The sequence below is a fragment of the Leucoraja erinacea genome, chromosome 3 (assembly GCF_028641065.1).
Source record: "Leucoraja erinacea ecotype New England chromosome 3, Leri_hhj_1, whole genome shotgun sequence".
In the NCBI taxonomy this organism is placed as follows: domain Eukaryota; kingdom Metazoa; phylum Chordata; class Chondrichthyes; order Rajiformes; family Rajidae; genus Leucoraja; species Leucoraja erinaceus.
This window is the reverse complement of record NC_073379.1, coordinates 62236503-62253951: the sequence shown is the minus strand read 5'-3', so window position 1 is coordinate 62253951 and position 17449 is coordinate 62236503. Positions and strand designations below refer to the sequence as shown.

General features: G+C 41.4%; 1 protein-coding gene across 2 annotated transcripts in view; it reads right to left on the bottom strand.

The window, feature by feature from the left end:
- Window positions 1-17449, bottom strand: part of glis3 (GLIS family zinc finger 3) — a 477161-nt gene that overhangs the window by 139464 nt on the left and 320248 nt on the right. The gene's annotated exons all lie outside the window — the stretch shown is intronic.

Below are 17449 nucleotides of genomic sequence, written 5' to 3'. Positions count from 1 at the left end.
ATACAAGTGAATCTCTTTTGCACCCTCTCCAACTTAATGACCTCTTTCCTATACCCGGGTGATCAGAATTGCAATCAGTATTCCTCACCAATGACTTATGCAGCTGCATCATGTTGTCCCAACTTTTGTACTTATTCCCTTCCCAATGAAGTCAAGAATGCCAGATGCCTTCTTCACATTATCCACCTGGCACATAATTTTTATAGGGAACCAGGCATTCCCAGATCTCTCTGCTCCACAACACTCTCCAAAGCTCTAACATTTACAGTGTAAGTCCTGCCCTGGTTTTACATAACAATGTACAACACCTCACACTTGTCAGGGTTAAATTCCATTCGCCATTCCTACACCCACCTTTCCAACTGATTTAGATCTTGTTGTAAATTTAGATATCCTTCTTCACTATCCCCTATACTGCCAATTTTGGTAACATGCAAATTTACAGACAATTTTAATTACATTGCTATTCATCGCTAGATCACAGTATAGCCACTGAAAGTAAGCATACAGGTACAGCAGGCAGACAAGAAAGCTAATGGCATGTTGTCCTTTATAACGAGAGGAATTGAATATAGGAGCAAATAAGTCCTCCTGAGGTTGTATATGGCCCCGGTGAGACCACACCTGGAGTATTGTGTGCAGTTTAGGTCTCTTAATTTGAGGATGGACATTCTTGCTATTGAGGGAGTGCAGCGTAGGTTCACAAGGTTAATTCTCGGGATGGCGGGACTGTCATATGATGAAAGACTGGAGCGACTGGGCTTGTATTCACTGGAATTTAGAAGGATGAGAGGGAATCTTATAGAAACATATAAAATTATTAAGGGATTGGACATGCTAGATGCAGGAAACATGTTCTCGATGTTGGGGGAGTCCAGAACCACAGTTTCAGATTAAGGGGTAGGCCATTTTGAACTGAGCTGAGGAAAAACTTTTTCATGTAGAGAGTTGTGAATTTGTGGAATTCTCTGACTCAGAAGGCAGTGGAGGCCGATTCACTGGATGCATTCGAAAGAGAGTTAGATAGAGTTCTTAGGGCTAGCGGAATCAAGGGATATGGGGAGAAGGCAGGAACGGGGTACTGATTGTGGATGATCAGGCATGATCGAATTGAATGGCAGTGCTGGCTCAATTTCCTACTCCTGCACCAATTGTCTATGTATCTATGTCCAGACAACAGTGGACCCAGCACCAGTGCCAAATCACTGCTCACATGTCTCCAATCAGAAGAGCAACCCCCCCACAACTATCCTTTGACTTTTTCTTCCAACTCAATTTTGAATCCAACTGGCTAGTTCACCTTCAGACAAGCCTATAACGCAGGACCTTGTCAAAGCACTTACAAAAGATTGCATAGACAACGTCTACTGCCCTACCACCATCAATCCACATGGTGACCTCTGCAAAAATCTCATCAGTTTTGTGAGACATAGTTTTCCACACATAAAGCCATTGTGGCTTTCCCTAATCTGCCTGTGCCTAATTAAATGGTGATAGATCCATCCCAAAGAATCCATCCATCAGCTTTCCCCTCATTAATGTCAGTCACACCAGCTTGTAGTTCTCTCGCTTGTCCTTGCTGTCCTTCTTAAATAATTCACCACTCTCCAGTCTCCTGGAACTTCACTTGTGGCTAAAGATGATGCAAATATTGCTGCAAGGGCCTCCATAATTTCCCACCAAGCTTCCAACAACATCCAAATATGTACTTGGTTAGGCCCTGGGGACTTATCCACCTTAATGTTCTTTAACTTGCCAATTCCTCCTCTTTGGCAATTTGTATTTGATCTAAGACATCGCAACTTTTATGCTTCAATTCCCTAGCTTCCGTGATCTTCTCCTCGGTAAAAATGGTGAAGAAGTATTCATTTGATTCATATCTTGTAATTCCACATGGGGACTGTCATGCTGATCTTTAAGGGGATCTATTCATATACCTGTGGAATCTTTTGGGGGTTTCCTTTACCTTGCCTGCCAGCTCCATTTCATGTGTAGGAAGGAACTGCAGATTCTGATTTAAACCGAAGATAGACACAAAATGCTGGAGTAACTCAGCGGAACAGGCAGCATGGCGTTTACCCATTCCTTTTCTCCAGAGATGCTGCCTGTCCCGCTGAATTACTCCAGCATTTTGAGTCTAGCTCCATTTCATGTTCTCTTTTAGTGCTCTAGATTGCTTTCTTAGGTGTGGTCCTACACTTACATTTGTGGAAAGATTCACTTAATGCCAAATGCCTAAATCTGATGCATGCCTCCTTCTTCTTCCTGGCCAGAGCTTCATCATCTCTTGTCAACAAGGATTCTCTAAAGTTAATGGCCTTCTCCTTCCCCTTAACAGGAACATACAGTCCTCTAGATTGCTATGTCACTTTTGAAAGCCTCCCAAGATAGCCCTCCCCTTACCTGCAAGCAGTCTCCCCCAATTGACCTCTGTAAGTTCACACCTAGTGCTCTGAAAAATCAACTTTGCCACAATTTATGACCTTAATTCATGAATCAGCCCTATCCTTCTCCGTAACTGGAGGTATATTAAATCTGCAATATCAGCAAAGGCAAGACATGGAAAACTGAATGGTGGAAATATGGGATATACAATCGGAAAGGTTGATTATCTGCAAAGGTTGAATTCAATACTGAATTCTGAAGGCTGCAATGTGCCAAGTCAGAAGAAGGATAGGTGTTTTTCAGCTAAATGGAAGAGTATAAAAGGGCATTGACAGGCAGGTCAGGATGAGAGTTAGATGGAAAATAAAAGTTACAAGCAACTGATAGTTCATGGTCACCACATACACACCTCTCTGTGAACTACTGGCCCTTTTATCTCATCCCTTCTCATTATCTAGGAACAGAAAAACCTCTTCCAAGTCAATCAAATTACTTGCACTTCCAATTTAATGGGCCAAAGTATTGCTCACATTACAGAATCCACCACATGGGAAAAACACTCAGATTGGGTACCTGCTTTACATGTTTAGTCTGGAACTTTTTTAAAGACAAAGTCTTTGTTGCTTTGTTGTCACTGATCATAGCATTCAGTTTAACCAGAGAAGTAACTTGCAGTTAGCTTGACAGGGCTGAAAGTATAAACAGTTGGCCACATCAAATGTATGAATCTTGAAAATAATTCTCTATTACATCTGATTTAACAATTCATGTTAACACTAGAATTATAATAATAGATTTCTAACACAGTGTAATTCACTGCATTGAGGTTTAAAATTTAATGAAGTGCAATCCTTACTTGCTGTCTTTCCTGCCTCTGATATTAGGGTTTGCACAAATTTTAAAACTGTCCACTATTGCATTTAGTTTATTGTCAGCTAAATCCCTTTCAAAGTGTTTTTTGTTGTTTTTTTCTTGGCCGCATTAAAAAGAATTGGTCACTCATTGCTTGAAAAGTTTTACAACAAATTGTGTGATTAAATTCCTTGAACACTTTTGCCCATTACTAATCCTCTTTTGCCAACATCCTTTTCAATAAAAATTGCTTCACACCATGGTGCCAGATTTATATTTCATTCCTGACAGGAAGAAGGGCGGATTAGGGTTTAAGGATTAAAACACTTACTCTTCATTGCATTTTTGTGTGGAATGTATCCTAGATACCATGTGCTCTGTTCAGTGACCCTCAGCCTTTTCATGTGCCTCTTTACACATTCATAAAATATTTTAAATTACCTTTAGGAATGTTTAAAAATCTTCTTCAGATGTAGACACAGTACAACAAATTCAGGATTTTTCCTTGTTATGCACAAGTTATGTTTTTCTTCAACATCAACAATTATGTACCATTGTATGAAGCAAGGAGCAAAAAGGCACAGAAGGCAATAAAATATAATGAGATCATTTTCTTGTTATGAGCTTTCATTTTACTGATCATGCACCACAGGATTAAATAGTTACCTATTTCCTCCATGAGGAAAGAAAAGAGAAAAATTAACTTTGGACAGCAAAGACTGTGTACTGTGGGAGAACATATTTTAAACACTTAAGAAAATAAAATTCTACTGGCAGGAATTTAGCCGTAATAATTATAAAATAAACAATTTCTCGAGTCCTATTACGTCATACAGTAAACTTGCAAATTATTTACTTTTAAAAAACATAGGCATCTTCTTTCTGAAATGAAGTTAGGGAACAACTATGGCCTTGCTATTGAAGTTGGAGATGGAAGCTTAACCACATCGTAATTATCTCAATTTCCCAGTTTAAAGTATAATCCATAATTATTTCACCAGATATACAAAGGAATCAATATGAATGCACTAATTTTCTGTAAAAAAAAGCATCACTTGGCTCATTATTTTACATGCTTTAACACTAATTTGGTAATGTGTAGTTCATTTTTAATCCAGTCACTGGTGCAATTTCAATAACTGGGTTAAAAACGTTTTAAAAATTCCACGGAGTCTGGCAAGTTAAAAATAGGATACAGGAGAAATTAAACTCAGAAGGGTCTATTTGTAATTTTCAATATCTGCAGCATTACTTAGTGCTGTAAACATCTGGCCATAATAAAAACTGATATTCTCTGTATTCAGATTCCTCACCCACAAGAGATATACATACATACTAAATCATGGAGCAAAATGTCAAGACTTTGTAGAATTATAGCTACTGGTAGTCCAGTGAATAATGTTCCAAAACATGGCAAGTAGAACATCTTTTCACTGATTTTCTACTGTGAATATTAAGTTGTTAGACTGACAATTTGATGCTAAGGTGTAGTCAGTTCATATGCTAATGGACCTTAAATAACTAATACTTATTTAAAAATATAATTTCAAATCGTATGGCAATAAGTTTCCTTGTCTGAATGAATGATGTCAGCAATGACTATATTAGAATTTAGGAATAAACAAATGACTTGAATTGATACCATTCCTCTACTTATGCTTGCCAAAGTATATCATTCTGAATCAAAATGCTTTGGAAAACAGTAATGTGATAGCAGAGAGAAATGATTAATTCTAATTTACTTCTAAGATTCTTCCCAAATAAAGGAAACGCTGAGTTTTTGCAAGATGGTAACTTATTGAGGTGTTACAGAACACGGTGAGGGAAAATTTGACACCAATCTTTATTCTAGTTTGCTGTTTTTTAGTTAGCATTTACATAGAAACATAGAAAATAGGTACAGGAGTAGGCCATTCGGCCCTTCGAGCCTGCACCGCCATTCAATATGAACATGGCTGATCATCCAACTCAGTATCCTGTACCTGCTTTCTCTCCATACCCCCTGATCCCTTTAGCCACAAGGGCTACATCTAACTCCTTCTTAAATATAGCCAATGAACTGACCTCAACTACATTCTGTGGCAGAGAATTCCAGAGATTCACCACTCTCTGTGTAAAAAAATGTTTTTCTCATCTCAGTCCTAAAAGATCTCCCCTTTATCCTTAAACTGTGACCCCTTGTTCTGGTCTTCCCCAACATCGGGAACAATCTTCCTGTATCTAGCCTGTCCAACCCCTTAAGAATTTTGTAAGTTTCTTTAAGATCCCTCCTCAATCTACTAAATTCTAGCGAGTACAAGCCGAGTCTATCCAGTCTTTCTTCATATGAAAGTCCTGACATCCCAGGAATCAGTCTGGTGAACCTTCTCTGTACTCCCTCTATGGCAAGAATGTCCTTCCACACATGCAGAATTACTAGAGTCAAATAGATGTTCTTACAATACATTTGATGTTTCTGTTAGAACATGGAATATAGAACAGTACAGCACAAGAACAGGTTCTTCGACCCACACCATTTGTGCCTAACATAATGCTAATACTATCTCTTATCTGCCGGCAGATAATCCATATCCCTCCATTCTCTGCATATCCAAATGCCTATCCAAAAGTTTATTGAACGCCACTATTCTATTTACCTCAACCACCACCCCTGGCAGCATATTCCAGGCACTTACCACCCTCTGTGCAAAACCCTGCACTGCACATCTCGTTTAAATGTTGCCCCTCTCATGTTAAACCATGCTCTCCAGTGTTTGATTTTTCCATCTGGGAAAATGATTTCTGAATGTCTACCCTATCTATCCCTCTCATAATTTTATATACTCATATCAGGTCTCCCTGCAACCTCCGGCATTCCAGAGAAAACAATCCATGTCTGTCCAACCTCTTCCTGTAAGCTAATACCCCCTAATCCGAGCATCATTCTGGTAAACCACCACTGCACCCTTCACATCATACCGGTAATGGGCAACCAGAACTGCATGTAATATTCCAAATGTCGCCTACCCAAAGTCCGACAAAGTTGCACCATGACTTCAGCAAAGTTCAGCAATTCCATCATTTTTTCTGCCCATAACCATTTTTATATTTTCGATAATTAATTTGCTGTTGGCTGACTCCATAAAAAAAGTGTCTCATTAAAATAAAATATTGCCGTGGATGCTCTGTATTCTACATATATAGGTAAGAATATACACATTTTGATTTATTTGCCCACCATTAACAAACTATGTTAATTGGAAAACTTATTCAACAGTGCAACAATGGAAACACCTCAGATTTACTGGATAGTGAAACGTGTTCTTCAAAATTACATTTTCGCAAGTAATTTGAAAAGCATCTTAGTAACATAAATGTGTAGGAAGGAACTGCAGATGCTGGTTTAAACTGAAGATAGACACAAAATGCTGGAGTAACTCAGAGATTCTTTCTCTCCAGAGATGCTGCCTATCCCCGCTGAGTTACTCCAGCATTTTGTGTTTATCTTTTGTAACATAAATGGTGTCTTGACTCAACAATAGACAATCAACTCTTCGTGCGTAATAATTCTGAGGACCGTAGCTATGAAATGCAAACCACAAAGGTAAATAATGGCAAATGTGATTTTTAAAGATATTTTCAAGCCCACATCTGTTGAAAAGAGGATTTGTAAACTCACCATAAAAAAAACGAATGCATGACTAACAGGGTGTGACAGGCAAGGTCTTTTATCCATTACAGGAAGCTGGAATCCTACTGTTGCACCACTGCGTCATTGAGTCTTTATCACCTTGGAATTTTTATGGTTATTTTTATTTTATAAATTGCACATTTTTGTATAAGCTTGTTTGACCCCATGCCAGCATTCATGTTTAATTAAAGTCATAATTCATTTTTAAGACAATTTATTGTTTCTTCAGTTTTTATTGTTAATAGTGGGGAATGCTAGTTCATGCCAAAGTGAAACCGGAGATTTCAACTAAAACAAAGATGTCTTGCGAGCTTTGCATATTGACAGAGTTGGAGTTCAAAGGATTTTAAATAGTCAATTCTGTCTGCACTGCCGTAAATGAACAATTAACTGAACACTTCAGACGTTATACAGTGTTTCTAATCCACACACAATGTATTGATGTTGGCAGGTAGCATAAATAGATTTTTAGACGACATTGAGACCATTAAGTAACAAAAAAGAACATATTTTAGCATGGTCAATGTACAATGCGTCAGTGCCTGAATACAAAGCAACTTTCACAAATATGCATATTGCGAGCATCTTACAAGATTGAATATTTAAGTGAAATTCCCTATTTCAAATTTCTAAATGGAAGTGGATGCGTGTGGCGTTTGTGATCCTGGTTCTTGTAGCACAGGATGTGGCCATTTGCATTTGCTACAGTTTGCATTCATCCACACAATGCATGTGCCCAACCAGTGCATGTTAAGTTATTTGACCAATCAGACATGTGTTGCAAACTGTAGAAACAAGGAATTGCAGATGCTAGTTTACCAAGGAGGGACACAAAATGCTGGAGTAACTCAGCTGGAGAAGGCAGGCAGGGCTATTGATTGAGGACGAGCCATGACACATGAATAGTTTCAAAGGATGCGCACCCAACATGGAAATAGACTCTGCTAATAGAGCTTTATCTATGAAAGCATCCAGGATTGGCCTACTGGCGTCTGATTCAGGAATTTCCCAAATTTCGAGCCTGTGAAAACGATCATCTCAGTTCTAAATTCACAGTTTATTCATAAATTGTGGCCCATGGTTCTGGATCCCCCACAGCGGATCAGTTTCCCCCGTTCCTTTCCTGGAGATCTTAAGGTTTCAGGCATTCCCTATCATGATTGAGGACGATCAAGCCATGATCATTCGATGAATGACGGTGCAGGCTCAAAGGGCGGAATTAACCTAATGAACCTACGCTGCACTCCCTCAATAGCAAGAATGTCCTTCCTCAAATTTGGAGACCAAAACTGCACACAATGCTCCAGGTGTGGTCTCACTAGGGCCTTGTACAACTGCAGACAGGAAACAAAAGTAAGGATAGGACCTCTTTGCTTCTATACTCAACTCCTCTTGTTATGAAGGCCAACATGCCATTCGCTTTCTTCATTGCCAGCTATATCTGCATGCTTTCAGTGACTGATGAACAAGGACCCACAGATCTTGTTATACTTCCCCTTTTCCCAACTTGACACCATTATAATAATAATATGTCTTCCTGTTTTTGCCACCAAAGTGGATAAACTCACATTTATCCACATTAAACTGCATCTGCCATGCATCTGCCTACTCAGTCAACCTGTCCAAGTCACCCTGCATCCTCACAGTTCGCACTGCCACCCAGCTTTATGTCATCTGCAAATTTGCTAATGTTACTTTTAATCCCTTCATCTAAATCATTAATGCATATTGTAAATAGCTGGGGTCCCAGTACCGAGCTTTGCGGTATCTCACTCATCACTGCCTGCCATTCTGAAAGGGACCCGTTTATCCTTACTTTTGTTTCCTGTCTGCCAACCAATTTTCTATCTATGTCAGCACCCTATCCCCAATACCATGTTCTCTAATTTTGCCCACTGATCTCCTATGTGGGACCTTACAAAATGCTTTCTGAAAGCCCAGGTACACTACATCCACTGGCTCTCCCATGTCCATTTTCCTAGTTACATCCTCAAAAAATTCCAGAAGATTAGTAAAACATGATTTCCCCTTGACTTGGACCTGTTACTGCTATCCAAATGTGCCGTTATTTCATCTTTCAAAATTGATTCCAGCAGTTTCCTGTTTACTCTTTCCCGCCTTTAATAACCATATAACAATTACAGCACGGAAACAGGCCATCTCAACCCTTCTAGTCCGTGCCGAACACGTATTCTCCCCTAGTCCCATATACCTGCGTACAGACCATAACCCTCCATTCCTTTCCCGTCCATATAACTATCCAATTTATTTTTAAATGATAAAAACGAACCTGCCTCCACCATCTTCACTGGAAGCTCATTCCACACAGCCACCACTCTCTGAGTAAAGAATTTCCTTATCATGTTACCCCTAAACTTCTGTCCCTTAATTCTCGTCATGTCCCCTTGTTTGAATCTTCCCTACTCTCAGTGGGAAAAGCTTATCCACGTCAACTCTGTCTATCCCTCTCATCATTTTAAAGACCTCTATCAAGTCCCCCCTTAACCTTCTGCGCTCCAAAGAATAAAGCCCTAACTCTGTAACTTAGTTGCTGAAACCCAGGCAACATTCTAGTAAATCTCCTCTGTACTCTCTCTATTTTGTTGACATCCTTCCTATAATTAGGCAACCAAAATTGTACACCGTACTCCAGAATTGGCCTCACCAATGCCTTGTACAATTTTAACATTACATCCCAACTTCTATACTCAATGCTCTGATTTATAAAGGCCAGCACACCAAAAGCTTTCTTTACCACCCTATCTACATGAGATTCCACTTTCAGGGAACTGTGCACATTTATTCCCAGATCCCTCTGTTCACCTGCGTTCTTCAATTCCCTACCATTTACCATGTACGTCCTATTTTGATTTGTCCTGCCAAGATGTAGCACCTCACACTTATCAGCATTAAACTCCATCTGCCATCTTTCAGCCCACTCTTCCAACTGACATAAATCTCTCTGTAGACTTTGAAAATCTACTTCATTATCCACAACCCCACCTATCTTAGTATCATCTGCATACTTACTAATCCAATTTACCACACCATCATCTAGATCATTGATGTACATGGCAAACAACAATGGACCCAACACAGATCCCTGTGGCACCCCACTAGTCACTGGCCTCCAACCTGACAAACAACCATCCACCATTACTCTCTGGCATCTCCCATTCAGCCACTGTTGAATCCATCTTGCTATTCCACCATTAATACCCAACAATTGAACCTTCTTAACCAACCTTCCGTGAGGAACCTTGTCAAAGGCCTTACTGAAGTCCATATATACAACATCCACTGCTTTACTCTCATCAATTTCCCGAGTAACCTCTTCAAAAAATTCAAGAAGCTTAGTCAAACATGACCTTCCAGGCACAAATCCATGTTGACTGTTCCTAATCAGACCCTGTTTTTCCAGATGCTTATATATATTTTCTTAAAAAGTTGATAACATTAGCTACCCTCCAATCCACTGGAACTGATCCTGAATCTATAGAACGTTGGAAAATGATCACTAATGCATCAACGATTTCTAGAGCCACTTCCTTAAGTACCCTGGGATGCAGACCATCAGGCCCTGGGAATTTATCAGCCTTCAATCCCATCAATCTATCCAACATCATTTCCTGCTTAATGTAAATTTCCTTCAGTTCCACCATCACCCTGGATCCTCTGGCCACTAGTACATCAGGGGGATTGGATCCATCTTCACTAAGGAAGACACAAACAAGTACCTGTTCAACTTGTCTGCCATTTCCTTGGTCCCCATAATAAATTCACCTGTTTCAGTCTTCAAGGATCCAACTTTGGTCTTAACTAATTTTTTCCTCCACATACCTAAATAAGTTTTTACTATCCTCCTTTATATTCTTGGCTAGCTTACCTTCGTGCCTAATCTTTTCTCCCGGTATTGCTTTTTAGTTATCTTCTGTTGCTCTTTAAAAGTTTCCCAATCCTCTGGCTTCCTGCTCATCTTTGCTATGTTATACTTCTTCTCTTTTATTTTTATACTGTCCCTGACTTCCCTTGTCAGCCACAGTCACCCTTTACTCCCCTTGGAATCTTTCTTCCTTTTTGGAATGAACTGATCCTGCACCTTCTGTATTGTTCCCAGACATACCTGCCATTGTTGTTCCACTGTCATCCCTGCTAGGGTATCTTTCCAGTCAACTTTGCCCAGCTCCTCCCTCATGGCTCCGTAATCCCCTTTGTTCAACTGTAATACTGACACATTCCCTTCTCCCTATCAAATTGTAGATTAAAATTTATCATATTATGGTCACTACCTCCTAATGGCTCCTTTACCTCGAGTTCCCTTATCAAAACAGGTTCATTGCACAACACTAAATCCAGAATTGCCTTCTCCCGGGTGGGCTCCAGTACAAGCTGCTCTAAGAATCCATCATGGAGGCACTCTACAAACTCCCTTTCTTGGGGTCCTGTACCAACCTGATTTTACCAGTCTACCTACATGTTGAAATCACCCATAACAACCGTAGCATTACCTTTGTGACATGCCAATTTTAATTCTTGATTCAACTTGCACCCAACATCCAGGCTACTGTTTGGGGGCCAGTAGATAACTCCCATTAGGGTCTTTTTACCGTTACATTTCCTCAGTTCTATCCATACTGACTCTACATCTCCTGATTCTATGTCACCCCACTTGCAAGGGACTGTATTTCATTCCTCACCAACAGAGCTACCCCACTCGCTCTGCCCACCTGTCTGTCTTTTTGATAGGACGTATACCCTTGAATATTCAGTTCCCAGCCCTGGTCCTCTTGCAGCCATGTCTCTGTAAATCCCACAACATCATACTTGCCAATTTCTAATTGAGCCTCAAGCTCATCCACTTTATTTGTTATACTTCGCACATTCATATACAACACTTTAACTTTGGTATTCATCTCCCCTCTCACACCGGTGACTATTGGCCCTGACCTTGCTCTCTTATCCCACTCGAACTTTCCTTCCATTATTTTGGGAGTCTTTTGTAACTTTTCTTGTACTCACTTCCCCTTTAGCTCCATCTTTATACTCCCAATTTGCCAACCTCTCCCCCCCCACTATTTAGTTTAAACCCACACGTGCAGCACTAGCAAACCTGCCTGCCAGAATGTTGGTCCCCCTCCAGTTAAGGTGTAACCTGTCCCTTTTGTACAGGTCACCCCTACCCCGGAAGAGATCCCACTAGTATATAAATCTAAATCCTTGCTCCCTGCACCAGCCCCCCCAGCCACACATTCAGATCCTCTATCTCCTTGTTCCTGCCCTCACTAGCACGAGGTACTGAAAGTAATCCAGAGATAACCACCCTTGAAGTCCTGCTTTTCAGTCTTCTTCCTAACTCTCTAAATGCATTGCAGAACCTCCTTCCTCTTCTTCCTGGCGTCATTTGTGACCCTGCCTCAGACTGATTGCAGGGATGGGAGGAAAGAAAGCTTGAACAGTGGAGGGGCATGATAAAGCTTTGCAGGTTTTTCTTCAGTTTTAGTAGAATTTATGTGGGATTTATGCATTAATTATGTCCAATTTTTGTGTGTTTTGGCTGGGTCTATGAGCCTGTGATGCTGTTGTTGGCAAGATTTTCATTGTACCTGTACCTCACTATACTTGTGCATATGATAATAAATTCAACTTGACTTTAACTGTATACTGCGCACCTGTGGTCGAACTATGGAAAGACAAGTTTGCAGAGACTAAAGGTGTCATATAATGATGCCATGAAAATACTGCTAAGGAAACCTAGATGGTGTAGTGCTAGTAACATGTTTGTAGCTGCAGGAATCAATACTTTAGAAGCTATCCTAAAAAATCATATGTATAAATTCATTTGCAGGATAAATAACTAAAAATGTAATTATTGTGGCCCTCTCAAACATAAGGTTTAGCAAAACACGCTACGAATCCCAGTTGTGGAGACACTGGTATCGTTATCTCGTTGTAGGACATTGATCATTCTTTTATTCTGGATTTTAATTCATGTATTGTGTTTCTTTTAATATATAATTTATGATGCTTTTATAAATGACTAGACCAAGTGCAGACCCCGTTGGGTCTGTTTCCCCAACGGCTCCTTTTTGCGGGGGGGGGGGGGGGGGGGGGGGGGAACCATGGGGTGAGTTGCTGGGGCTGCGGCATCACACTCAAATTAACCACCCCCCAAACTAACAGGTGGGGGGAGGGGATTGAGGTGAGAAGAGGGGAGGGGTTCCGGGGTGAGAGGAGGAGGAGGAAACATGACATGATTTGGGAGGGAAAGGAGAGCTGTGGGGGGTAGGGGGTGAGAAAGGGGGATGGGGAGAGAGATGTGGGGAATGGGGGGGGATGGGGAGGGAGGCTTCACTTGGCGGGAGAGGGGTGGAGGGAGAGACGGGAAAGAATGGGAGGGAGAGTGGAGGGGGAGACGTGGAAGAGCGGGGAGGGAGGAGGAGAGGGGGAAGGGGGCGGGTGGAGAGAGGGAGAGGGGTGAGGAGAGGGAAACATAGAAATTAAGTGCAGGAGTAGGCCAATCGGCCCTTCCAGCTTGAACCACCATTCAATATGATCATGGCTGATCATCCAGCTCAGTATCCTGTACCTGCCTTCTCTCCATACCCCCTGATCCCTTTAGCCACAAGGGCCACATCTAACTCCCTCTTAAATATAGCCAATGAACTGGCCTCAACTACCTTCTGTGGCAGAGCGTTCCAGAGACTCACCACTATCTGTGTGAAAAATGTTTTCCTCATCTCAGTACTAAAGGATTTCCCCTTTATCCTTAAACTGTGTCCCACTTGTCCTGGACTTTCCCAACATCTGGAACAATCTTCCTGCATCAGACAAATGCAATTCAGGACTTTTTTCTTCACAAGCAAAGTCAGAATGACAGTTAGTGAAGAATTCGAATAATCACTGAGCGTTCTCTATGGCAACTATGTATTTGAGCATTGGGCATTGTGACATCACACGATGGAACGTTCACCATGGGCTGGGCTCCTGCAAAGGCATATGTAAATGAATCCATTCCGATTGGACATATGTGAACATTGGGCATTGTGACATCACACAATGGAACGTTCATCAGCGGCTGGGGCTGGTGCTGCTTCTATGGATGAGAAGCCAGTTTATTTTTGAAATATTGTCGTGGGGGGGAGGGGGGGTTGAAGGATTTGATTAAAAACGTGTACTTAAACACGACGAAATGTAATGAGGAGCGGATACTTAGAAAGAAAAGCGAAATATCTACCGAAATGGAAAATATGTCGGCGATTCTGCATCCGGTTTCAGAGTTGCGGGGAATCAAAGGAAGAAACGCGGCCGGAAGCCGTACATGCAAATGGTCCATTCCGATTGGACGTCTGCGAGCGTCGGGCATCGCGATTGGACGTCCGCGAGCATCGGGCATTGTGACATCGCACGGCGGGAACGAATCGAAAGGCAGGAAGGGATCTGTACGGCAGGCGGTCGGATGGGGCGAGAGTTTTATATATATATAGATAGATATACTAAGATTTTACATGTACTTTATGATATTTTTTCATATGCAATGTATTTTCATATGCAATGCATTAATCTGAGGAAAGACATTCTTACCGTAGAGGGAGAACAGAGAAGGTTCAACAGACTGATTCCTGGGATGTCAGGACTTTCATATGAAGAAAGACTGGATAGTCTCGGCTTGTACTCGCTAGAATTTAGAAGATTGAGGGGGGATCTTATAGAAAGTTACAAAATTCTTAAGGGGTTGGACAGGCTACATGCAGGAAGATTATTCCCGATGTTGGGGAAGTCCAGAACAAGGAGAGTGGTGAATCTCTGGAATTCTCTGCCACAGAAGGTAGTTGAGGCCAGTTCATTGGCTATATTGTAAGAGGGAGTTAGATGTGGCCCTTGTGGCTAAAGGGATCAGGGGGTATGGAGAGAAGGCAGGTACAGGATACTGAGTTGGATGATCAGCCATGATCATATTGAATGGCGGTGCAGGCTCGAAGGGCCAAATGGCCTACTCCTGCACCTATTTTCTATGTTTTTTATGTTTCTATGTAATGTTGCCCCTTGTCTGGACCTTGAGTCCGAAATAAAGTTTATTATTATTATTATTATTATTGTTATTATTATTATCCCCTTGGAGCCAACTAGTGTCATGACGTCCCATTAAAATGTCAGTCAAATTTTTTTTTTTCCCACCTGTGATTTTCTTCTCTCCTGATTTATGATAGATTTAGAATTCATGTGCAATAATGACCATCCAGTTCTTTAATATTTGTTATGTAATAGGTAGGCTATTTGGATATGGATTTGGAGAAATTAATTCTAACTCACATCTACATTCTATCAAGTGTCACTGGACCTGGAACAATCAGTGGAAATCTAACTGATTTACAAGCCCTCCCAGCTCAGATATGCTATATCAACCACAACATTCCTTGATCGACACGTTTTTCAATAATTTTTTGTACTCATGCCTTTGACCCTTTATAATATGTGCCCTCACTTTAAGAAGCTTTTATTTTTATAGTGCAAAATGCGCCCAAAAATTGAATCTTGAGCAGAAACTGAATGCTGGAGGAACTCAGTCTGGCAGCATCTGTGGAGAGAAATGGAGTTTTGGGTTGGGACCCTTCTTTAGACTGATAAGAAAGCTGGTAAAGGAGGTAGGGGTGAGACAAAACCTGGCAATCATCGGTGAATACAGGTGAGGAGGGGTTATTACTTTGATAGCGATCCTATTGCTTAAATTGGAGGAGCAGCACCTCATATTTCGCTTGGGTAGTTTACACCCCAGCAATATGAACATTGACTTCCAATTTCAGGTAGTCCTTGCTTTCTCCCTCTTTCCCCTCCCCTTCCCAGCTCTCTCGCAGCCCACTGTCTCCGCCTCTTCCTTTCTTCTTCCCACCCCCCCACCCCCACATTAGTCTGAAGAAGGGTCTCAACCCGAAACGTCACCTATTCCTTAGCTCCATAGATGCTGCCTCACCTGCTGAGTTTCTCCAGCATATTTGTCTACTTTCTGTTGAGACAGAAGTTTTGGGGAGATAATAACAAGATGCTCTTGGACTATATTTGTTCCTCTCAGGGTAATATAACAAATGCAATGATGAATGGTAGGTAGGGAGGAAATTATGGCTAGAGAATATATGTAATTCCTATAGAATGTAACGTAAAATCTTCAACACCCATCGGCTCTTCTTTAAGCCTTGTTTACAAGCCACCTGGCAAGTCAGAGGAAAGTCCATTGTCTCCACATTGTAAACTATATCTCATTTAGATTCCCCAGCATCCAAACAGTGGTGACTATTCTTCCTCTCACTGCCATCATGACCACGCACAGCCACCACTATCACTTACATACAACATTAGGGGCAGGAGTAGGTCTTTGTGGTAACCTTTCACCTCCTAGCTTATCAGAATCTGCCTAAAACAAAAATTAAATTAAAAAAGCTTAATCTCTGCCTTAAATGGGTGATCTCTTATTTTGAGATAGTGATCCCTACTTCCAGAGATTCTCTCACAAAGATAGACCCTCTCCACATGCACCCTGCAAGACTCATCATGTACCTCTTTTTAAATTGTTGAGTACTCTGACAGGGTACATTTGGAGATATTTATTATCTTAATTTTAGTCAATTGTTAATTAAATAATATTTAGTTGTCGTGCAATAAGTACATGTCCTTCTGACTGAGATTCTGAGTTTTCCCACTGCTTGTGAAGGTGGTGGGAGCAGGCACTTTCACAATATGTAAAAATTATCTGATGAGCACTTTAGTCACCAAGGCATAGAAGACCAGAGGCCTAGTGCTGATAAATGGGATTAGCATAGGTGGTTACTTGATGATCAGTATTATCATGGTGGGCTGAAGGACCTGTTTCTGTCCTGTATGACTGCAACGTTATTCATCAAAGTAAAGGGCCTGTCCCACAAGCAATTTTTTAGGCAACTGCTGGCGACTAGGCAGTCGACACACGGTCTCTGGTGTGTCACCTGTATTGTCGCGAGTAGTCTCCTCAGTCGCCCAAAAAGTCGTAGCGTTTTTCTGGTCGCCACAGGATTTTGAAATGTTCAAATCTTTTCGGCGACAGTCACCAACCATGGGCTTTTCGTAGCTTGTCTTCTCCTGATGTAAGTGCTGTCGTAGGTTGTCGCCAGGTTAATGTAGGTTGTCGTCAGGTGACGTAGGTTGTCGCCGGTGCTGACTTCGGTGAATTCCATTGGTGACTACTGACGTCAACGTACGCCAACCGGCAACAGGCACCGACGACTGAATTTTCTTACGTTGTCTTCAGTTGTCGTAGCTTGTCGCGGGTGGGCGTAGGTTGTCGTAGGTGTGATCGATGGTGGACGTCCTAATGGGTCACCGGTTGTCAGCAGCTTGCCGTAGACTAGGTGGTAGGTTATTGTAGTTTGTCGTAGACATTGTCATAGGGGGGTCCAGTCACCGGTTCTTCGGCGACCTGCTACGATTATGATAGTCGCCGGCAGTCGCTGAAAAAATCGCCTAAGTGGGACAGGCCCTTAACTCTTTCATAAATCATGGAATTCATAAACCATG